General features: G+C 39.4%; 1 protein-coding gene and 1 long non-coding RNA gene across 4 annotated transcripts in view; one reads left to right on the forward strand and one right to left on the reverse strand.

Moving 5' to 3' along the window:
• The window catches only part of LOC122903017, a 117,659-nt gene extending 113,790 nt beyond the window's left edge, over positions 1–3,869 (forward strand). The window contains exons 3-4 of the long non-coding RNA XR_006383911.1: positions 3,670–3,750; positions 3,835–3,869. This is a non-coding gene — a long non-coding RNA (uncharacterized LOC122903017). The remainder of the gene's footprint in view (positions 1–3,669; positions 3,751–3,834) is intronic.
• Positions 1–24,986, reverse strand: part of DLGAP1 (DLG associated protein 1) — an 881,241-nt gene that overhangs the window by 453,321 nt on the left and 402,934 nt on the right. The gene's annotated exons all lie outside the window — the stretch shown is intronic.

The following is a 24,986-nucleotide window of genomic DNA, read 5'->3' on the forward strand; positions in this document are numbered from 1 at the left end:
CTTTTTGTTCCTCTCTTTTCTTCTCTTCACTCTTAAGAATGGAAAACTGTTGCATAACAACATATGTAAGTTATACTATGAATGTGTGTAATGTTCTCATGATAGAAATGGGACTGGCCAATAGTTATTCCCATTTAAAGACAGTGTCTATTGGTGGGAATGTAGACTGGTTAAGTCATAATGGAAAACAGTATGGCAGTTACTCAAAAAAAGAACTACTTTAAGATACAGCAATTCTATTTCTAGGTATATATTTGAAGGAAATGAAATTATGATCTTAAAAAGATATCTGCACCTCCATGTGCACTGCAGCAATATTTATAATACCTAAGACATAGAAAAACCAAAGTGCTCATCAGCAAATTCATGGATAAAGACAATGTGTCATAAATACATATACAAAATGGCATATTTTCAGCCATTAAAAAAACCCCCAAAAGTCCCATCATTTGCAACAATATTGATGGATCTTGAGAGTCATCCTAAGGGAAATAAATCAGAGAAAGACAACTACTTACTTACAGGGGAAATTTAGAAAAGATGAACTCTATGTGACAGAGTACAGTTGTGCTCCAGAGGGTGAGAGGAGTGGGGAAATGTTGGTCAGAGGGTGAAAACTTCTGGTTATAACATGAGTAAGTTCAAGGGTGTACAGGCATACCTTGTTTTCTTGTGCTCCGCTTTATTGCCCCTTACAGATAACTGTGTGTTTTATGAAAAGGTTTGTGGCAACCCTCTGTTGAGCAAGTCTTTCAGATTTTCCCAACAGCATGTGCTCACTACATGTCTCTGGGTCACATATTGGTGATTCTCATTTCAAATCTGTTCCTCATTATCATATTTGCTATGGTGATCTTTGATGTAACTATGGTAACTGTTTTGGGGGGCCAGAAACTGTGCCCATATTAAGACAGTGAACTTAAATGTGTGTGTTCTGACTGCTGCCCACCTCTCCCCCTTCTCCTATTCCCTGAGACACAACAGTATTAGAGGTCATTGTAGAGTTATTAATTGGCCTAAGTGAAAGTGAGAGTTCCACACCTCTGTTTAAGTCAAAAGCTAGAAATAATTAAGCTTAGTGAGGAAGTTATGTTGAAAGCTAAGATAGGCTGAAAGCTAGGCCTCTTGTGCCAAAGGAAAAGTTCTTGAAGGAAATTAAAAGTGCTACTCAAGTGAGCATACAGTGATGAGAAAGTGAAACAGCTTTATTGCTGATATAGAGAAAGTTTTAGTGGTTTAGAAAGGACATCAAACCAGCACCCAAATTCCCATAAGCCAAAACCTGATCAGGAGCAAAGCCTTAACTCTCTTCAATTCTATGAAGGCTGAGAGAGGTGAGGAAGCTATTAAAGAAATGCTTGAGGTTAGCAGAGATTGTGTCACGAGGTTTAAGGAAGAAGCCATCTCTCTATCATCAGCATGCAAGGTAAAGCAGCAAATTCTGATGTAGAAGCTGCAGCAAGTGATTCAAGAGATCTAGCTTAGATAATTTATGAAGGTGGCTACAGTAAACAACAGATTTTGAATGTAGACAAAACAGATTTCTATTGGAAAAAGATGCCATCTAGGACTTTCACAGCTAGAGAGAAGTCAATATCTAGCTTCAAAGGACAGGCCAACTCTCTAGTTAGAGGCTAAAGCAGCTGGTGAATTTAAGTTAAAGCCAATGCTAGGGTGCTTAAGAATTATGCTAAATCTACTCTTCCTGTTCTTTATGAATGAAACAACAAAGCCTGGAGCGCAGCACATCTGTTTACCATATGGTTTACTGAAAATTTTAAACCCATTGTTGAGATCAGCTACTCAGAAAAAAAGATTTTCAAAATATCACTGCTCACTGACAATGCACCTGGTCACCCAAGAGCTCTGACAGAAAAGCACAATGAGCTGAATGTGGGTTTCATGCTATTGCACGTTTCAGCCTGTGGATCAAGAAGTAATTTTGACTCTCAAGTCTTAATATTAAAGAAATACATGTAATTAGGTTATAACTGCCCTCGATAGTGATTCCTCTGGTAGCTCTGTCAAAGTCAAGTGAAAATCTTTTGGAAAGGATTCGCTATTCTAGATGCCAGTAAGAACATTCATGATTCATGGCAAGAGGTCAAAATACCAACATTACCAGGAGTTTGGAAGAAGTTGATTCCAACCCTTACGGATGCCTTGGAGGGTTCAAGACTTCCGTGGAAGAAGTCACTGCAGAGGTGGTGGAAGTAGCAGGACAACTAGAATAAGGAGTGGAGCTCGAAGATGTGAGTGAATTGCTGCAAACTCAAGATAACGCTTGAATGCATGAGGAGCTGCTTCTTATGGAGGAGCAAAGAAAGTGGTTGTGTGAGATGGCATCTACTTCTGGATGACAACGAAGGATTTAGAATACTCCTTGAACTTGAGAAAGTTAGTGACAGGGTCAGAGAGGACTGACCCAAGTTTTGAAAAAAGTTCTACGTGGGTAAAATGCTATCAGAGTCCATCGACATGGCAAACTCCATTGTTGCCTTAAGAAATTGCCGCAGCCACCAACACGAAGGCAAGACCCTCCACCAGCCAAAAGATGAAGATCTGCTAAAAGCTCAGATGATGGTTAACTTTTTTTTTTTTTTTTGGTAAGGATGTACACTGATTTTTAGACATGATGCTATTGCAATTAATAGACTATAGTGTAAACATTAACTTTTCTATGCACTGAGAAACCAAAACAGTTCCTTTTGGTATACTTTTTGAGGTACCCACTCTACTGTAGTAGTCTCGAACAAAACCTGCAATATCTCTAAGGTGTGCCTGCTGTGTACAGCATGGTGACTCGTCAGAAACACTGCATTATATAGTTGAAAGTTACCACAATAATATTTACACATCTACCCCCCCATATAATTAACGTGTGTGTGTGTGTTTAGTGAGAATATTTAAGATATAATATTGTGACATCATTTTGCAGTGTACACATGTATCAAATAATCATGCTATAGACCTTAGAGTGTTATAGGTTATTCATATGTCAGTACAGCTGGGGAAAAACATGCCAAGGTCCACTGTTGGCCTCCCAAGAACAGTAGCCATTGGGCACATGAGTATCCCCATGACACCTCAAGAAGCTGTCGCAGGTAGGGAGGCCAGGGTGGTGGAAAAGAAGAGAAGTACTACAAGAGAGAAAAGGATTTCTGGACTCCCATGTCTGACTGACTCTCTAAAGACTGAAGATGTACAAAAGGCAAATGATCTGCACCACATCCCAGAATGTGTGCTTGTCTGTGATACTCAGGGAGTATGACTGCTATCTTTGACCTGCAGGCTCTTTCAGACATTGCAGAACACAATGCAGACTTACACCACTTCTCTAGCTTTTTCATGGAGGCAAAACAAATGTGTAACCACTTGAGCCTACACTGCAGTAAACTATGTGGCAATCATAGTAAAATTAGATTAAGAATCATTAGTGCACTACGTTAGTTACGAGAAGTTAAGCCCTAGTACGCAATATAAGGTTTGGTTGGTTTTTTGTTTGTTTGTTTGTTTTTTTAAGGACATCACCAGATTTTCTATTGTAAACATAGAGATGTAAATTTTTTCAAGAAAAACAATTCAGAGCTGAGTATTTCAGTGCTGGTATTTTGATTCTTTGGTAGTAAGGGACTCCAATGCTTACTATTTTTATGCTCTTCTTTCTAGAGTTACCTCCAAATTTAAGGCCACCTCGTGTTCCAAAATAGCTGCTGGAGTGCCAGTGCATAGCCACAAGACCAGAGGAAGGTAAGTAGGAGGTAAAGGGGCAAATCTCCCAGCAGAGTCAACTTTTATTTTTTTTTTAAGATTATATTTATTTATTTGACACAGAGAGATACAGCAAGAGAGGGAACACAGCAGGAGGAGTGGGAGAGGGAGAAGCAGGCCTCCCGCCGAGCAGGAAGCCCAATGTGGGGCTCGATCCCAGAACCCCAGGATCATGACCTGAGCCGAAGGCAGACGCCTAACGACTGAGCCGTCCAGGTGCCCCCAGAGTCAACTTTTTGAAAAGCCAGGTAATGTTCCATACTACCCTTCCCTAATAATAACCAGAATTTATTTAAATGGTTATATCTCACTACCTTGCAGGCTTTCTCAGTTTGCCAGACTGCTACTTAAAATGAAACTGGAATTCTGATAGTAAAAAAGGGAGAGGGAGAGATTATATTAGGCAAACAACTAGAAGTCTCGACTCCACAACCTGTGGAAAACTGTATACAATTAAGAGTAGAAAGTACCCATCATTCATTTCACTGTGTAAAGGAGAGGGTGATGGTCACTTGAGTATGCTGTATCTGTACAATTCTGGAAAATGCTGGGTTAGAAAAGTGTGGGTATATTTTTTCCTTCCTCTCTGCTGCACATGCAAGTGTGTTTACATGCTCCTTCTTAGGGGAGTTTTCTCATAAATGGATAAATTTGTCCTAAAGGAACAAGAATCCTACCACTGTGTGGACTGCTTGGGTTTTCTCCTTCAACCTTAACTACAATCTTTTTCAATGCTGTCAGTCCACACAGGTGTTGCTGTGCAGCCTCCTGGATTCTTAAGAGAATGAAGGTAAGGGGTGTGCTATTTTAAGATCCCTACTTTTCCCCCTGTCCTCTTATTCTCAAGTCATTAGCTCATTCATTAAACATCTCGAGAACCCATTATATCTGGCCTTCTGCTAGTAATAAGAAAAACCCTGATAAAAAATAGATCTTTCCCATCAATGTCCTTCTGACATCATTGCAAAGATGTCAAGTGGGCATGTCGAGCACATTCTCCTAAGTGCTCAAGAGAAGAGAGGGACTGGGGGAGAGGGGGCACAAATGAGGAACAACCAAGCATATCTTGAGGAGGAAGAGAAGCCTTCAGAGAAGAGGTATTGCTGGATGTGGGGGGAAAACAGTTCAGAAACTTTCTGGACTGTCTTCCAGGCAGAGCCCAGCACCGGAAAGGACTGGGATGAAAGAAGCCACCAGCACATAGTTTGAGAAGGACAGATTGTATAAGATGTGACAGTAGAAACTGCTAATGAAGATTTTCTCACCTCTCAGACAACACAGAGATCAAGAGGCATAACCATCGCCCCCCCCATCTCTATCTACCTTTATTTCTTACCCTGGTATCTCAGCTTCCCACACCCGATATAATTGTTGACTGTCCCTCCACAATTTCCTTTGAAGTCCGTCTCCTCCTTCCATCCCACAGGGGCGGTTATGCAAGTTTCTTAACTGCTTTCTAGTCTTGGCCCCCAGCCCACCTCTCCTGCCCTCCAGAGTCTATCCTCTACCCAGCCAAAGGAGTGACTTACCTGATTATACAATACAAACACTTCTGGAAATCCTATGGCTCCCTGAAAAAGTTCAAATTCCTTATCACAGTATAGATGGTTTTTGATACCTCTGTCCACCTTCCCAGCCCCTGTGTTGCTAGGGACACAGACCAACATGGTGAAATACTGGCCATGTCTCACAGCACAGAGACTGTGCCAGGGAATTGATTATGTGCTGGCTGGGAGGGACACACATCGGAACTCACCCCTTCGGCCACACCAAACTGCAAAGGGGGCTGGAGCATATGAGGAAGAGAAAGACAGTTTGGCTGAGCAGCAAGCAATCTGACCTACAAATCCCTTTTCAGCTTTGTCCTTTTACTTTTTAACGCTATAAATTATCTTTGCTCCTATTTCATAATTGTAACTGTTTTTTGAAAATACTAATTTAGTAACATTAAATTCTAATTTCTGGATTTGTTTTTAATTTGAAAAATTTTTTTAAAGATTTTATTTATTTATTTGACAGAGACCACAAGTAGGCACAGAGATAGGCAGACAGAGTCGGGGAAAGCAGGTTCCCCACCGAGCAGAGATCCCAATGCGGGGCTTGATTCCAGGACCCGGAGATCATGACCTGAGCCAAAGGCAGAGGTTTAACCTACTGAGCCACCTAGGTACTCTTAATTTTAATTTTTAAAAATTCATTTCCATTAGGGTCATTTGTGCTTAATGTTCATTTGAGCCTTACTGTCTTGTGCTACGGGTTTTCCTTTAATAATTATTCTTAACATCTGCTTACTATGTATCAGGTATCATAAGCATTTACATATATATGTCATTTATTTAAAACACCTTTTTAAGGTAGGTCCTATTAACAGATGAGGAAGCTGCAGCACAAAGTGTTAATTTACTTGTTCAAGATCACACAGCTAGTTCATGAGTTTTGAATCCTGACATTCTGAGCTGCAAATCTGAGGGTATACTACTTTTCACATGTATAATGCATTTTGGATATCTGTTCCTGGTTAAAAATAAGCATTATGTTGATTAATTTAGGTAGTCTGTAGAGGTTTCTTCTGCTTTTATGTAGTGAGCTCAAACCACAATAATTTTTAATGTGCTCTACTCTGACATTTCTCCTTTTCCATTCTCCATGCAGTTTCCTCAGCGTTCATGGAGAAAGAGAAGCCCTCTGATGGGAGCCACTGTACAATTCTACAGAATACTGGTAACGGATCACAAAGTCAAGAAGAGAATCGTTAGAAGTTATCAGTATATTAAAAAAAATCAGCTCAGGTTATGCCCTCAGGGTTGTGAGATGGAGCACTGTGCTGGGCATGAAGCTTGCTTAAGATTCTCTCCCTCCCATAGTCTCTCATGGCTCACTTCCCCTTCCAATTAGGGTTGAAGCTACTTGTAATTATTGTCTGCGTAACCTATATTATGGTCAAAGTTCTAAACAGTATGTCTATAGTCTTAAGCTAACAAAATGAATTTAGGCCCAATTATAAGAATTTCTATATCCCTAAATTCCTGTGATAAGTTTACATCTGTAAAAAACTCTGAAAATAAATACTCCATCCTTGCCTATACTTGGTGAGACTCTGAGACACATTTTCTCTTTGGTGTTCTAGAAAATACTCAGCTCATTTTTTTAAAAGATTTTATTTATTTATTTGACAGAGATCACAAGTAGGCAGAGAGAGAGGGGGAAGCAGGCTCGCGGCTGAGCAGACCGCCCAATGCGGGGCTCGATCCCAGGACCCTGAGATCATGACCTGAGCTGAAGGCAGAGGCTTAACCCACTGAGCCACCCAGGTGCCCCTCAGCTCATTTTTTAAGGACAATTTTAGCCCTCCTGTCCTTTACAGCAAATAAGAAAAATAGTAATTAGTTATTGTCTAATCATTAGAATAAGCACAATCGGGACAGGAAGCTGTTCAACACTGTGTCCTCATTTTCTGACATACAGCTGACACTCAAATATTTTTGACAGGCTCTGCCTCACCTTTTCAGTGTCCAGGTGGGTGGCAGTACCAGGTGGGCGAGGCTCTTAGTTCTCACAGACTGCCTGGCCGACTGTGGTTTTGATCATTAGCGCTCATGGCTCTGCCTTTAATCAGCAGTGCTGAACATGGGCCCCAGGTCCTTGCCAGAGAGTAGGCCTTTGAACGGTCTGCTGCTCACCTTTACTGAAAGCTCTTGACAGAAATATTGAAGGACGAGTGTTTAAAGGACCTGTGGTCAATGCATTCCTGACTGCGACCCTTTCATGGATTGAAAGCTCTGAAGTCATTCCCTAGAAAAATACACTTAAAGAAACATACAGAAAATGGTGTCTATAATACTACTCTCTGAAGCACATATTTGACCCTAGAGAGTCCAGCCCTTGATGACAAGTAGGTTTCAGTTTTGTCAGTTCTAATAAATGCGTAGTGATGGCCAAGAGCACTTGTTTCAAAAACCTCAGCCCACTTGGGTCTTAGCAGAAAAGACTTGGATGACCTAGCTGTGCACACACGATGTATGGTGAGGCAAGCACTGGGGCCAGTAATGAGCTATGCTTGTGGTGGCCTTTTTCTGGCAACAAAAGGATCTGGGCAGCAAGCTGTGGATGTTGTCCACAGCCTTTCCCATTTCTCCAGCAAACTGCTTCCATTGAGTTGGATTTGGGCGTTATGCCCTCATCATATATTAAAGGGGAATAAAACCCCTCAAAACTAAAGTTTCCTGTGAGGCCCTGCTTAAAAGTAAACTTTTGTTGTCAGCATGTCATAAAAACATACTGGCCACCATATGTCAGATAAGAAGTCCTTGTCAAACTGAGGTGTCAGGAAAATCTTTGATTCACTGGAGAATGCGATCTTTCACGACCATGAATATAGACCAGTGACATAATAGTTCCTTTTTGCTTCAGCTTTTAGAAATATCAGCCCAATGTCAGTCATCATCCATGGGCCTAAATTCAGTGACAATAATAGTATTTTTTACTGATCTATCTACTGCTAGATCTATCCATCTCTCTCCGTGGATCTAACTATCCTTATAGGCCACTTCAAGTCATTGGTGGAACAAAGGAGGATATTTAAAAACAAATAATGTGAAAAATGAACAGCACTCCTCTTTTAGCATCAGATCATTAATTTTACAGTGTTCAGACCAAAGAATAGTAAACACATGTGATTAATAGATTATTATATCCCTCTAAGTAACAAGTATACAGTTAGGGTCTTCTATCTGTCTCCTGTTCCCTGCAGTATGACTGAAGTTTTTTTCTAGAGACAGACTCTAGTGCGAGGCCCTGACAATTTTTTTTCTTTTTTTAGTAATGCATGTGCCTGACTTTAGTTGCCAAGGAATCAAAGATGGCAATCTCCAATTATCACATGGTCAGCCACAGAGATAGAGCCAGGTCACCTCACCCCGTTGAGGCTCCTTTGTTGAGAGATCTTGACTTCAATAACTGACCCTTTGGGCACTTGCCTTTCTCTTCCCATGTCTGTAAAATCCCCCACTAAAGACTGAGCCCATGAAACACGAGGCCCCCACTTTCCACTCCAGTAAAAGCAGAACCTCTAGCACGTGCATGCTTTCACTCTAATTTCCAAGTCTTGTAAGTAATAAACCTCTATTTTCCCAAAGTTCCCTGATGATTGTTGCCAAAGGGCATCTTGCAATCATAAGAACCAGAAGGGCCAGTCCAACTACAAGACTAGTTATCAATAGGCCGAGATTGGCACAAAACAATGGATGTAGCAGTCAGCAGGATTGCGGGTTGCTCTTGAAATTAACTGAGGGGAATGCCCTTTACCTGTAATTTGCTTACCCACAGCCTAACTCAGGGTAACCCCATATGGGAAGTGAGCATATTTGCTGGGGGTCTGTGGCACTGCTATGTACTCTGATGTATTGCCCCTGCAATATGTTACCTGCAGTATCCAACCCAAAGAATCATGATATGGTCATGAACAGTTTCCCCCAAGCAGTGTGATCTAGGTCATATGGTCTGACGAGATATATTGACTAACATGAGAAAGGGTCTACACCGCCTTAAGGCCAAGGAGAGATAGGAAGAACAGACTGGATTGCAAGCCCATTATTGCAGTAAGAAACCAATGACACCACCAGAGGGAAAGCACAACAGAGGCCATGGTTTCTGGGTCACCACCTCACTCACTGCTGTCACTCTTCATCCCTTGATCCAATAGAATATTAGGGGTCCAATTACCAGTGTCCTAAGTTAGAAAAATTGATGGAGAACTATAAATGTTGTGGACATCTAGTCCTAAGGATCCTGAGGAGATCTAGCAGCTGCTCAGTAAATGCAAAGCCTCAGGGATGCTTCCTGGGTATTTTTCAATGTCAGGCACACCAGCATGCTAAGACCCTACCATTAAACTCTAGTGGCCTAGCGGCTTTCTCATACTGGCAGAGGCAGAGCCCAATCCCAGGGGGGTTCTCCTGGGACCCTGGAAAGAAAAGCAGCTACCTGTGAAGAGGCCTCGTAGTGATGTCATCTAAAAGTTTCCAGTAACAGCCCCCCCAGATTAAGGTAAGAACAAAAACTGAAAGTAAACAATATCCTAACTGAAATTCAACCCTTTCTTAAAGATTATATACAACAGGCAGGAGAGAGGGGAACTAAATGGCTCCTGTCAGTTTTCTTTTTTGATTAAAAGGGCTCTGGATTCTTTTTTTTTTTTTTAAAGATTATTTATTTATTTATTTGACAGAGAGAGATCACAGGTAGGCAGAGAGGCAGGCAGAGAGAGAGAGAGGAGGAAGCAGGCTCCCTGTTGAGCAGAGAGCCCGATGCGGGACTCGATCCCAGGACCCTGAGATCATGACCTGAGCCAAAGGCAGCGGCTTAACCCACTGAGCCACCCAGGCGCCCCAGGCTCTGGATTCTTATTCACAGCTGCCAAAATGGGTCAACTGGTTGGTAGGTGTCTCCAAAGACTCTGAAATCTGTAACTTTCTTAAAGATCCATCTAGACAAATGCTCATTTCCTTCCATCACAGTGATCATGGCTAAGGCTCACAGTGGGTAGAAAACATTAAGACGAGGCTCCTCTCCTCCTGTGCAAAACTGGCAGAATTCAAAGAGTTTATAGTTTCCCAGACCATAGTGACCCCCAAGGCCACATCATCTTTTCCAATCCAGAAGAGGCCCCATTGGACCTTGAGTTCAGAGAATTATTCTTTACAGAGCACACCACCTAATTACAGGACAGCACAACCACATTTTAACTGGGGCTGCCAAAACTCTCTGAAAAGCACTCAAACTCATAAGAGAAAACCTGCACTCTTCTCTGCCCCTTGAAGATGTAAGTCTTACCATGTCTTTGAAATGTAAATGCCCAGGAGGTCTCTAAAATGACGCCCACACTGTCCTAAGAGGGAGGGAGAGAGGAAGGAAGAGAAGGAAAAGGAAAAGAAAGATACAAGCTGCAAAAAAGGCTCTTTTGCCCAGACTCTAGATCACTGTCTCCTTAAGATTACTTCCAGGGACAAATACAAATGTAAAAGTCTTCTCTATAAATAGAGAAAGAGGTTAGCCACATGAACAGGTAAGTTTAACTTATTCCAGACAAACAGTTTGAGTCCAACTCTTCTTTTGTAAACTAGTGAGCTGGACATTATTATATCCGTCTCATGGCTAAACATTTTAAAAAGCCATAACTATAAGATCTCTGTATGCATCTGCCTGTGTGTTCATGCATTGTAGATGTATGGTATTTTTCTACCTCTGAATGATATTACCAAAATTATATTGTAAAAGAGCTCTATTTAATTGGCTTTAAGAAAACTAAGTACATCTGTAAATTTAGTATTCATAAAAATTCTCAAAAATAAAATTAAAACAATGCAAATGAATTTCAGATTCATATGATCTAGGAAAACATTTGGTAGTAAAGCTAATTTAAGGTTGTGGGTTTGATTATAACAGACATGTTTTCAAAATTATTAGTATAAAATATAAGGCAGATTAGTAACTATGTGGGTTTACTAGTTGAATTCGTGTCATCTCTGCTGCAAAATGGGTCAGGCAAATTTAGAATAATGGTATACTTTTTTAATGTCTCAAAGTTTTTTTGTAATCTGAAGCCTTAAAGTTAAGTTTGTTAAGTTAAATGATGAGTTAAATTTACTGAATATCGAGATCATTTCCAAGTAAGATAGAATAATGAACATTAATTACTGTACATAGGTTTATTTACTTTTGGTGTTTTATTCTACTTTTAGAGAAGCTAAAGATAAAATTTGGGTCTGTTAGCACATGTTCCATGCTTTATTGAAAGACTGAATTCTAGAAATAAGTGCTTTTTTATAGTATAAAATATTTCTCGGTTTGCCAACTCACAGAACACTAATGTAAAAAGTTCATAATTCTGTATTTCTTAGTTAAGCTTCCTAAGAATTAAGAATTCTAATTAATGTAAGTGGTTAAGGGAAACTTTGCTGTATTCAAGCAAAGTAAGGTATGTGTTTTTGGTAAAAGATGGTCTGAGGAATGGACATGTATTCTTCCTGAGGGAATGGACATGTATTCTTCCTGAGGGAAAAGTAATATTGTTCTACAGTGAGGCAAGGAAAGAGGGAAAACACAGAACAAAATCTGAATGTAAAAAAGAAAACTGTTGAAGATTTATGGAAAAGGAATCTTTGGGAAGGAATTTTATGTGTGGTCAGGACTGGCTAAGAGTGGAATAAATTTGATTAAGTAAATTAGTTTTAATACTGAAAGTACATTGATGCAAATATAAAATTAGGTTTTTTTCTTTGTTAAAAGGACAAAGTTTTCTTGAATTATTGGTCTGCTCTTGATAAGAGATTATAAAGGGTTTTTTTAATCTCTAAAAATTATCTGCCTAAAAAAAAAGGATTCTGTGATGCTCTGTTTTATCAAAATAATTTGCTTTGTTTGATCATGTCTTTGATTACTAAAATAACTCCAGTCTTCTTGATACTGAAAGACTTGAGTTTAGCATAGAAGTATGTAACCTTCATTATTTGCCTGTGAAGTCTGTGTCACTTTGGTTAAACAGATAAATAAGTATTGTTTCATAGTGATCTATGATTCTATTTAACTGTTTTAAAACCTTTTTGGTATTTTGACAAACTTCCCCAAATTCCAAATGAAGTATTTTAGATCTGGGGATCAGGAGAAATTTAGGATATTCCAGAGGCTTCCTGGAACATCTTGAAAGACTTGTTAGACCTTAAGCTTATTTGGTATGTATGTCAAATTACATGGGAAGCATCATCAAACAGGAGATGCCAAACTTTGTTAGATTACATGTATCTGGATATAAGGTATTAAAATATTCTAGGAACTCTATGAAACTCCTAGCAACCTAATATGTCCCTGTATGTTACCACTTGTAATTAGTATCTTTAAATTAATAATCCAATTAAAAAACTGGCAAAAGACATGAACAGACAGTTCTCTGAAGAAGACATACAGATGGCCAACACCACTGATCATCAGGGAAATTCAAATCAAAACTACAATGAGATATCACCTCACACCTGTCTGAATGGTTATAATGAACAACATAAGAATAAACAATTCTGTTACACTGAAAAGAAATTAAAAATAAAATAAAGGAAACAACAAGTGTTAAGATATGAAGAAAGGGAAAACCTGCTGCTCCATTGGAAAATATTCTGGGGGCTCCTCAAAAAGTTAAACAATGGACCTGCCCTTCATCCAACAATTACACTACCAGCTGTTTACCCAAAGGATACAAAAATGCTAGATTTGAAGGAGCAAAGCACCCCAATGTTTATGGCAGCATTACCAAGAATAACCAAAATATAGAAACAGTCCAAATGTCCAATGATGAATGGATAAAGTGTGTGTGTGGGTGTGTATGTATATCCACCCACAATACAATATTATTCAGTCGTTAAAAAAAAAAAAAGACATTTGCAATGACCTGGCTGGAGCTAGAAAGTATAAAGCTAAGCAGAATAAGTCAGAGAAAGACAAATACCATATGATCTCACTCACATGTGGAATTTAAGAAACCAAACAGACAAACCAAGGAACAGAGTCTTAACTATAGAGAACAAACTAATGGTTACCAGAGAGGGTGATAGGTGAACTAGGTGATGGGGAGTAAGGAGGACACTTGTGATGAGCTCCGGGTCATGTACAGAAGTGTTGAATCACTCTATTGTACACCTGAAACTAATATCATACAGTGTGTGAACTGGAATTTAAACAAAAACTTTAAAAAAATGTTGTATGTCACAGAAATAACAAAACTTCCTTTTATCAATTGGATTGTAATGGACTCTGTTCTGACCTTTAACCATGCCATTTTTAAGTTTTTTAATCATTTACAGACAGCTATTCTTTGACTCAGATTCTTTTACAGAAGAGTTCTGCAAAAATCTATCATCTTTAAGGAGATTCATGAAAAAGACCCTAGAATACAGGTTTCTGATAACTTTAGGATCATAAAACTGAACTGGGAAAATTTTTCCAAAAGTAATGAAAAAACTGAATTCAAGCAGCACAAGAATAAGTTACATGGGACTGAATAAATGGAGGAGGAAGATTATAATTTTTATGCCTTTTTGTTTGAAATATTTCTCATTCTTTAATATTTTTTCCAGATATAAGGAAAATAGGCTAACTCTCATAGCAATTTGTAAACTATACCTTTCCAAGCAGAATTAAAAGTTATCTTTTCCGCTTACCTGATCTCTCCAGAATTCAGAAACAGTATTTTTATTTTTATGGCAATTTATTTAAGTCCAATAAGAATCAGTTGTCCTTTAAACAGGACAGAATTGGAAAAATGGGTACCATCACCAAGGCTTTGACCTTGGTCTTATCTCACAGAGACATACATAGACTCAGGTATAACCACACAACTTCAGGACTAAGGTTGAATTGCTGGAAGCCAGCCCTGACACTGGGGAAGTACTGACCTGACACCTTGCTTACAGGGTTTCCAGCAGCCTTACCCATTAAGTAAAGAAGGTTCTTTCCTGGCAGGTGCAGGAACCTCAGGATATTTTGGGGACCTCAAAAAGGAATTAAGCCAAGTCTATAGGTATTTCAGGCAAGTCTGATACAAGTTCAATCTGAGATTCCTTATAAAAATACCAGCAAAGCAGATTATAAATTCTGTACGGTCAATGGCAAGGTTTAAAAGAACATGTGACCACCAAGCTGGCCCTACAAGAAATATTAAGGGTGGGGGTTCTGTAAAAGAAGAAAGAACCTGAGAGTGACATAGAACAGAAATTTACAGAGACAATCTATAGAAACAATGACTTCACAGGCAATGTGATGTCAATAAAAGCTTATCTTTCAATAATCACTCTCAACATGTAAATGCTCCCTTAAAATAGCACAGGGTTGCAGACTGGATAAAATGAAAGTACCTGTCCATATGCTGTCTACAAGAGACACATTTTGAGCCTAATACATCCAGACTGAAAGTGAGGAGATGGAGAAGCATCTTTCATGCCAATGGGCCTCAAAAGAAAGCTGGGGTAGCAATTCTCATATTGGATAAGTTAGATTTTATGCTAAGGACTGGAGTCAGAGATACAGAAGGACACTACGTTATTCTTAAATGGTCTATCCACCAAGAAGATCTAATAATTGTAAATATTTATGCCCCCAAAATGGGAGCAGCCAACTACATAAGCCAAATGTTAATCAAAGTAAAGAGTCATAGTGATAAGAATACATCAATTGTAGGAGATCTTAACATGCCATTCTCAGCAATAGATCATCTAAGCAGAAAATCAACAAAGAAACAATAGCTTTGAGTGACACATTGGACCAGATGGGCCTCATAGATATATACAGAACATTCCACCCTAAAACAACAGAATACTCATTCTGCACATGGAACTTTCTCCAGAATAGACCATATACTGGGTCACAAATCAGGGCTCAACTGATATCAAAAGATTGAGATTATTCCCTCATATTCTCAGACCACAGTTTTGAAACTGGAACTCAAGCACAAGAAAAACTTTGGAAGGAATTCAAACACCTGGAAGTGAAGATCATCCTGCTCAAGAATGTTTAGATCAAAGGAAATCAAGAAGAACTTAAACAATTCATGGAAACCAATGAGAATGAAGACACATCGGTCCAAAACCTATGGGATACAGCCAAAGTGGGCCTAAGGGGGATATATGTATCCATCCAAGCCTCACTCAAAACAATTGAAAAATCCCGAATACACCAACTCTCTTTTCACCTTAAAAAACCGGAAAATCAACAAGTTAAACCAACCCCATGCACAAGAAGGAAAATAATTTAGAGCAGAGATCAATGAGTTAGAAACTAGAGATACAGTAGAACATATCAACGAAACTAGAAGCTGGGTCTCTGAAAAAATTTTGATAAACCACTGGCCAAACTAATCCAAGAGAAAAGAGAGAGGACACAAAAAAAGTTACGAATGAAAGGGGAGAGATCATGACTAACACCAAGGAGATAGAAACAATCATCAGAAATTATTATCAACACTTATATGCCAATAAGTTAAGCAACCTAGATGAAATGGATGCATTCCTGGAAACCTATATACTTCCAAGTCTGCAACAGGAAAAAATTGACAACCTGAATAGACCAATATCCAGTAACGACATTGAAGCAGTGATCAAAAACCTCCCAAAAAACAAGAGTCCAGGACAGATTCCCTGGGGGAACTCTACGAAACATTCAAAGAAGAAATAATACCTATTCTCCTGAAGCTGTTTCAAAAAATAGAAACAGGACAAAAGCTTCCAGACTCTTTCTATGAAGCCAGCTACCTTGATCCCCAAACCAGGCAAAGACCCCATCAAAAGGGAAGATTTCAGACCATTATTCCTGATGAATATGGATGCCATGATTCTTAACAAGATCCTAGCTAATAGGATCCAAAAATACATTAAAAAGATTATCCACCATGACCAGGTGGGATTTATCCCTGGGATGCAAGTGTGGTTCAACATTCGCAAATCAATCAACGTGATAGAACAAATCAATAAGAGAGAAAAACCACATGGTCCTCTCAATTGATGAGAAAAAGCATTTGACAAAATACAGCATCATTTCTGATTAAAACTCTTCAAAGTATAGGGATGGAGGGAACTTTCCTCAACTTCATAACATCTATGAAAAACCCACAGTGAATATCATTCTCAATGGGGAAAAGCTGAGAGCCTTCCCATTGAGATCAGGAACATGATAAGGATGCCCACTCTTGCAATTGGTTCAACATAGTACTAGAAGTCCTAGCAACAGCAATCAGACAACAAAAAGAAATAAAGGTATTCAAATTGGTAAAGAAGAAGTCAAACCCTCTTTCTTCATAGGTGACATGATACTCTATGTGGAAAACCCAAAAGACTCCACCCTGAAATTACTAGAATTCATATAGCAATTCAGTAATGTGGCAGGATACAAAGTCAATGCATAGAAATCAGTTGCTTTCTTATATACTAACAAAGAAACTATAGAAAGGGAAATTAGAGAATCAATTCCATTTACTATAGCACCAAGGACCATAAGATACCTGCAAATAAACCTAACCAAAGAGGTAAAGGATCTGTACTTGAGGAACTACAGAACACTCATGAAAGAAATTGGAGAAGACATAAAGAAATGGAAAAACATTCCGTGCTCATAGATCAGAAGAATAAACATTGTTAAAATGTCTATACTGCCCAGAGCAATCTATACTTTCAATGCCATCCTGATCAAAACTCCACTGGCATTTTTCAAAGTGTGGAACAAACCTAAAATGTCTATGGAACCAGAAAAGACCCTGAATTGCAAAGGAAATGTTGAAAAAGAGAAACAAAGCTGTGGGCATCATGTTGTCTGATTTCAAGCTTTATTACAAAGCTGTCATAACCAAGACAGCATGGTACTGGCACAAAAATAGACACATAGACCAGTGGAAGTGTAGAGAGCCCAGAAATGGGGCCAGAACTCTATGGTCAAATTATCCTCGACAAAACAGAACAAATATCCAGTGGAAAAAAGTCTCTTCAATAAATGATGCTGGGGAAATTGGACATCTATGTATAGAAGAATGAGACTCGACCATTCTCTTACACCATACACAGAGATAAAATGGATAAAAGACCTGAACATGAGGGGGAATCCATCAAAATCCTAGAGGAGAACATAGGCAGTAAAGTCTTCGACATTGGCCACAGCAACTTCTTTCAAGACATGTCTCCACAGGCAAAAGAAACAAAAGTGAAAATGAATTGGGACTTCATCAAGATAAAAAACTTCTGCACGGCAAAGGAAACAGTCAACAAAACAAAGAGGCAACCCACAGACTGGGAAAAAATATTCGCAAATGACACTATAGACAAAGGGTTGATATCCAAGATCAATAAAGAACTCCTTAAACTCAACACCCAAAAAACAGATAATCACATCAAAAAATGGGCAGAAGACATGAACAGACACTTCTCCAAAGAAGACATACAAATGGCTAACAGACATATGAAAAAATGTTCATCATCATTAGCCATCAGGGAGATTCAAGTCAAAACCACACTGAAATACCGCCTTACATCAGTTAGAATGACCAAAATCAACAAGACAGGAAACAACAAGTGTTGGAGAGGATGTGGAGGAAGGGGAACCCTCTTTTACTGTTGGTGGGAATGCAAGTTGGTGCAGCCACTTTGGAAAACAGTGTGGAGATTCCTCAAAAAATTAAAAATAGAGCTAGTCTATGGCCCTGCAATTGCACTACTGGGTATTTACCCCAAAGATACAGATGTAGTGAAAAGAAGAGCCATCTGTACCCCATTGTTTATAGCAGCAATGGCCACAGTCGCCAAACTGTGGAAAGAGCCAAGATGCCCTTCAACAGACGAATGGATAAAAGATGTGGTCCATATGTGCAATGGAATATTACTCAGCCATCAGAAAGGATGAATACCCAACTTCTATATCAACATGGATGGGGATGGAGGAGATTATGCTAAGCGAAATAAGTCAAGCAGAGAAAGTCAATTATTATATGGTTTCACTTATTTGTGGAACATAAAGAATAACATGGAGGACACTGGAAAGGAAAAGTGCATTGGGGGAAATTGGTGGGTGGAGAGAGATGAACCACAAGAGATTCTGGACTCTTGAGAATCAAATGAGGGTTTTAGAGGGGAAGGAAGTTGGGGGTTGGGTGAGCCTGGTGGTGGGCATTAAGGAGGGGGGCACATATTGCATGGAGCACTGGGCGTGGTACATAAACAATGAATCTTGGAACACTGAAAAAATTTATAATAATACAAAATAATTCTGTATGGTCAGCTGCTATTCTTACTGTGCTAATGTAAACAATTAGGTTAAGTTCATTGAACCTAGACTAAATTTGCACACAAATTAGTTTTACTGTGGTTATCTTTGACAGAAATAGGGGTAACTGTAGAGAGGAAAAATTGTGTTTCAGGAGAAACAATTACACACATGTGGATATTAGATTCTAGTGCTCTTAACTGTCTGAGGTTTTGTTTTCTACCTGTAAACTGGACTGGAAGGTGCATTCTACTAGTTTCCCCAATATTTGGCTACAACTCTCTAAACATTTCCAATTTCCTCCCACTTCTGACTTGCAACATTAAGAACTAAAACTACCCTTTTCCCAAAGCCATGTAAAGGGGGAGCACATGCTAGAGACATTAGAGAAATCACCCTAACTCATATACAGATGGTCTTCATGCCTGTTGCTGTGCAGACCCTCAGGAAGATCACCAGAGACTTTCAAACTGCAAATCAACAGATTCTATCAGAATGCCGCCATCTGTCCTCCATCTGAAGACGCTTTTAGCCTGAAGTCTGAAAATTTCGACTGGTGGCTTTCAGAACTCAGAAACTGGGATTATAATCTGCTCCAATCATTACTCTTTGCCTTTTGTTCCACAGAAATGTCTCTTATTAAATGCCTGATGCAAATATTTGTTCCACATAGGCATAACTTTGGAAGTCTCCTGAAATGAAACACAACCTTTCCCTCAACTGACCTATTCTGAGGACAAAGAAACTGTTTTAGATAGGTGAGGATCTACCAAGTCAGGACAGAATCCTATCTACCTACACCAGACAGCCCAAGATGTTAAAATATTTCACAGCATTACTCAAACTTTGGCCCAGATTCCTAGGGCTCCAAAATCACTGACTTCATTTCATTGTGGGACCCTTCAAGGTTGGGACAATAGCTACTGAGTGGATTTCAGACTACTGCTTATATAATTATTATAGGATTTGCTCCTATAATCCTACTTTGATCTATCCTTACTTTCTGAGTTACAACATGCCCTACCCCTGACTTTGAGTTTATCAACTACCTAGGCACTACAGGGTAGATTGTATTATAAAGCCCTGACAATTCTTTTTTCTTTCTTTCTTCCCTTATGCAAGTGCCTGATTTAAAGCTTTAATTACCACAGCATCTACTTCAAAGATGATGATCTCCAATAAGCACACATCAGCCACAGGGATAGATAGAGCCAGGCTGCCTCGCCCCACTGATGCTCCTTTGTTTTAGAGATTTTGGTTGATTTGATAACTAATCTTGTCTCGTGCTTTAAATTCACCAATGAAGAGTGAGCCCCTAAAACTGTAGGCCCTGCCCCTCGGCCCCAATAAAAGCAGAACCCCCACCTTCTGCATGCTCTCCCTTTATCTGCAAACCTGTAGCCGCAGGTATGCTGCACAATTGCCAGATCTTTTAAGTAATGAACCTCTATTTTTTAATAGTTTCCTGATGGTTTCGCTGAAGGACACCGTGCAATCATAGTAGGAACCACAAGGGCTGGTCCAACCACATTTGTTACTGACAGGCTGAAACCAGCACTTTAAGACTTTAATTTTATAGATGCTTAAATATATACACAGAACATGTTTTTTTTTTTTAAAGAAAACCAGTGTAAATTTACAGTGGTTTTCAGAGTTTGTTTCTTCTTAATAGAAACAAACCATTGGTTCAAATAACTTCTCCAAAACAAGATTCACAGGTCTACAAAGATGGCTGGCAACGATCTGGCTTTCTTGGAGTCTTCAATCTTTGCCCAGACCCCTCGACTGATATTTAAGTGCGCAATGATTCCCATCTCAAAGATATATGAGACAGAGGTGGATGGAGGAGCAGGTTACACAGAAACTTCTCTGTAGTTCTCTTGGAGAAGCTTCTGTGTGAAGAATCTGAGATGAGCACATGTGTGAGGAAATATAGCCAGAGTTCATACTTCAAGATGACTTGTGAGCTGACGTGTGGCATTCTCCATGGAGAAGGCCTCAAGTGTTACACCAGTCTCTATGCCCAGTGTGGAGCTTGAATATACAAGTTACATGCTCTAACAACTAAGCCAGCCAGTGCCCCTACAGCAATCTTTGCAATACCTTTCTTCTGAGTTTCTTACACCCACCAAGCTCTATTGTTCAAATTTGTCTTAAATGCATTCATTCCAAAATATTTAAAATGTTTACTGAATCAGGGAAATTGCTTCTTCAGCTCTGGGTATAATGATAGGTTAAATAGGCCTTTGTGTGATGTTTCTAACTGCAGAATCAGCATGGTTGGGACGAGGCAGGTAAATCCAGATCCAGTTCTGGTCAGTCACTTACTATTAGTGTGATCTTTAGGATGTTTTGCAAATTCTATTTTCTCATACACTAAATAAAGATAAACACCGTATCCAACTGCCAGAATCATTTTGTGGATTCAATGCCCTATCTTATATATCATGCCCAGGGAGTGTACTAAATACTCAGTAAGTATTTCCTCCCTTCATCTTCCCAGCCCCTCATCACTCCAGGAATATTTACAGATGATAAAAAAAAGAGCTAACAATTTTCAGTTTGAATCTCATCCAAAAATCACATTTTGGTAGTTAAACTAAAAATGGCCATATAATATAGGCAAATGAATGAGCCACATGCTCTGAAAAGAGAATTAAAAGAAGGCCTGTGTGTGCAGCAAACCTGAAAATATGTTACATATCATCCACCACATCCTTTCCCAGCTTCTCTTTCTCTTCCTCTAGGCAGGCAGTAGGTACAAGAGCGCGAACAAAGGTACTAACTTAGGGGCACGAGTTGTGCCCATCTTCACTGATCTATCCCAAGTACATAACCCAGGATGCTCATAGGAGTTAATGATGTTTAATAAATATTTGATAAATATAACTGAATAGTGAGAAAGAAGATAGGAAGATTCTAGGATTGAATATTGTTTTCCCTGGGGTCCAGGGACAAAAATAATTATTTCTAACAAGCAACAGAAGAAAGTCTTTAATTTTCCAGACACTATAGGCTGCTTCTGCAACCCCAGTGTAACCAGAGGTTATAGATCAAGCCAGGAGTGGCCTTGCTGAAACTGTTCTCTCCTCAGTTAGGAGGACTCTTGTACTCTCGTGAACCAGCTTGGACTTAAGTATAAGGCACAATGTCTGAGGCATCACCAAAGCAGATCTTCTACATTGTAAACACAGGTGCTCAGGGGAACTGCGTTGCTTGTACTGAGTGTTTGCTCCGCTGATTGGTGAAACACTCTACACTTTTGCACAGGTTCACAGGTCCATTTATATGCAGATTTTTCTGAATAAATGTATTGGAATTTTTTTCAGGTTTGTGACAATTTGAAAAAGAACAAAAACAAAGCCCTGCAGATGAACTGTATAGCCTAGAAATATAAAAAAAAGATTGAGAAAAAGGTATGTCACGAATGCATAAAATATAAAAAGTTAGAATTTATCAAAACTTATAAACATACAGACCCTATATGGTACCATCTGCAGTCAAGAGAGATGGAATCAAATGTAAAAATGCAGTAGTAAGTAACTGCCTAAAATTAACGTAGTCCATACTTTACTACTATAACAATTCCGTGGCCCCTTCCAGTTGCCTTTGTGAGCTCTAGTGCTGTGAGTATCTGCTTAAAACACCGTAGGACGCTAATCCTCTCCAGAGGAGCAGTTAGTCTGGCTAGTAAATTAAGTATCACAGTAAAAAGGGATGTCTCCTGGTTCTCACGTATTGTTCATCACATTTAGTGTAATACCAAAAACCTTGAATAACCACACAGGACTCCTATGAGATGCCACTAGTGATGCCGGAAGTGCTCCCAGGAAGCGCAGAGAAATCCTGACATTACAAGAAAAACTTGAGTAGTTTGATAAGTACTCTAGATCAAGGTCTGCAGCTGTGGTTGCCCTCCAGTTCAAGATAAATGAGCCCAGTGTAAGGACCATTTCTTTAAAGACTGATTTATCTTAGAAAGCCCACGGGGGAGAAAATGTGTGCGTGTTGTTGGGGGGAGGAGCAGAGGGAGAGAGAGGAGGAAGCCCATTCCGCAGCTGAGCATGAAGTCTCAAGGCAGGGCTCCATCCAGGACCCTGAGATTATGACCTGAATCAAAACCAAGAGTCCGCCACCTGACTGAGTGAGCCATCCAGGAGCCCCAGGACCGTTTTAAGAAAAGAAAATTCAGAAGCTGTTGTAGCTATACCAGCAGGAGTGAAAACCTTGCACTTTTTGTGAAATACCTTTTTGACCTAAATTGCAGCTCATTTATTTTTAAATGCAGGATTGTTCTAAGAAAGCATCCCTTAAAGCAAAAGGAAAGCGAAGGGTCTAAAGCTGGAGAATTTAATGCCAGCAGTGGATGGTTTGAAAATTTTAGAGAAAGGTTTGGCTTAAAAAAAAGTCAAGAAAACAGGAGAAGCAGCTTCTGCCAACCAAGAGACAGCAGATGAGTTCCCAGATGCCATGAACAAAACCACTGACAAGAAAGGATATCTGCTTAAACAAGTTTTCAAGGCAGACAAAAGTACTCTGTTCTGAAAAAAAAAAATGCCACACACAAAAGATTTATTGGTAAGGGAGAGAAGTAAGCACCAGTTTTAAGGCAAGAATTGGATAGGCAACCTCTACTGCTTTGCACAAATGCAGTTGGGTTTATGACCCGTACTGCCCTAATCTCTAAAGTTGCTAACTTTCCAGGCTTGAAGGGAAAAGATAAACACCAACTGCCAGAGTTTTGGTTGTACAACAAGAAGTTGCAGACAATGAGAACCCTTTTTGGAAATGGATCCATCAGTGCTATCTTCTGAAGTCAGAAAGTACCTTGCCAGTAAAAAAAAATACTTAAAAAAATTTTATTTTTTTAAATTAACAAATAATGTATTATTAGCCCCAGGGGCATAGGTCTCTCAATCACCAGGTTTACACACTTCACAGCACTCACCATAGCACATACCTTCCCCAATGTCCATAACCCAGCCAACCTTTCCCCTCCCCCCCTCCCCGGCAACCCCCAGTTTGTTTTGTGAGATTAAGAGTCTCTTATGGTTTTCTCCCTCCAGATCCCATCTTGTTTCAAAAAATACTGTCTTTTAAAGTACTTTTGATCTTGGACAACGCAACTGCCCGGTCAGAGCCTCCATGAGTTCAACACTGAAGGTGTCAAGTGGTCTATGTGCCCTCAAACACATCTCTAATTTAGCCTCTAGAACAGTCTTAAGGACTTCTAAGTCTTATTACACACAATACTCTATGAAAAGCATGGTCAGTTTTCTAGAAGAGAATCCCTCAAACCATAGAGCATCACCTGTCAACCATTCTTGACTGTCCTCTCTATTGTTTCCATCATCTCTGTTAGTACCCAGAGCAGCACTATATTTCTGGTTACCAAAATTTGTACTGCTTCTCAGATACTAGCCATAAAACAACAATGAAATTACTGGATTTTACTGTGCAGTCTAACTGGTGGCATGCCAGTATGTCCACATTATACTTAAAGAGGGTGAAAAGAGGGATTCTCTATGCTAGGTTATTTTTTGTTTGTTTGTTTTAAGCAAACAATCATTGGACACCTGGGTGGCTCAGTTGGTTAAGGATCTGCCTTCAGCTCAGGTTATGATCTCACGGTCCTGGGATCAAGTCCTGCATTGGCCACTCTGCTCAGTGGGGTGTCTGCTTCTCCCTCTCCCTCTCCCACTGTGCACTCTCTCTCAAATAAATAAATAAATAAATAAAATCTTTAAAAAAATAAAGCAAACAATCATTAACTGGTCCAGCAGAGTATTTTCAGTTGACTCATCTAACGACTCAGCTTTCTGCTGTAGCACATTATGTATTCAGTAGGATTATTTGTACAGTTGAGCCCTGAACAATGTAAGGATTAGGAGCATCAGCTCTGTGTGCAGTGGAAAATCTGCATTTAACTGTTGACTCCCCAAAATAGCCTACCAGAAAACTCACCAATAACATCAACAGTCTATTAACACATATTTTGTAGAGCTGTTATATATTCTATTCTTACAATAAAGTAGTGAAGAGAAAATCAGAAAGGAGAGAAAATATATTTACAGTACTATCCTATATTTACTGATACCATGTTATATCATCTGCTTAAAAGATGAATATGTCAGTACCTACTCAATATTGTCTTATATAATACAGCACACTGACAATCTGAATTACCAACACTAGACATCAATAACGAAAAGATAATGTGAATTCATGTTTATTTGTAGGAATAACGATGCAAGTGCTGATAATGAAGCAGCAGCAATATGACTGCTTAACGGCGAGCATCTGATAAGCAGTGGAGATTCTGGTAACCAGAAATACAGTGCTGCTCTGGCTACTAACAGAGATAATGGAAACAACAGAGAGGACTGTCAAGAATGGTTGATAGGTGATCCCCTATGGCTTTTCTTGTCTTA

Source organism: Neovison vison, chromosome 3, assembly GCF_020171115.1.
Source record: "Neovison vison isolate M4711 chromosome 3, ASM_NN_V1, whole genome shotgun sequence".
NCBI classification, from domain to species: Eukaryota; Metazoa; Chordata; class Mammalia; order Carnivora; family Mustelidae; genus Neogale; species Neogale vison.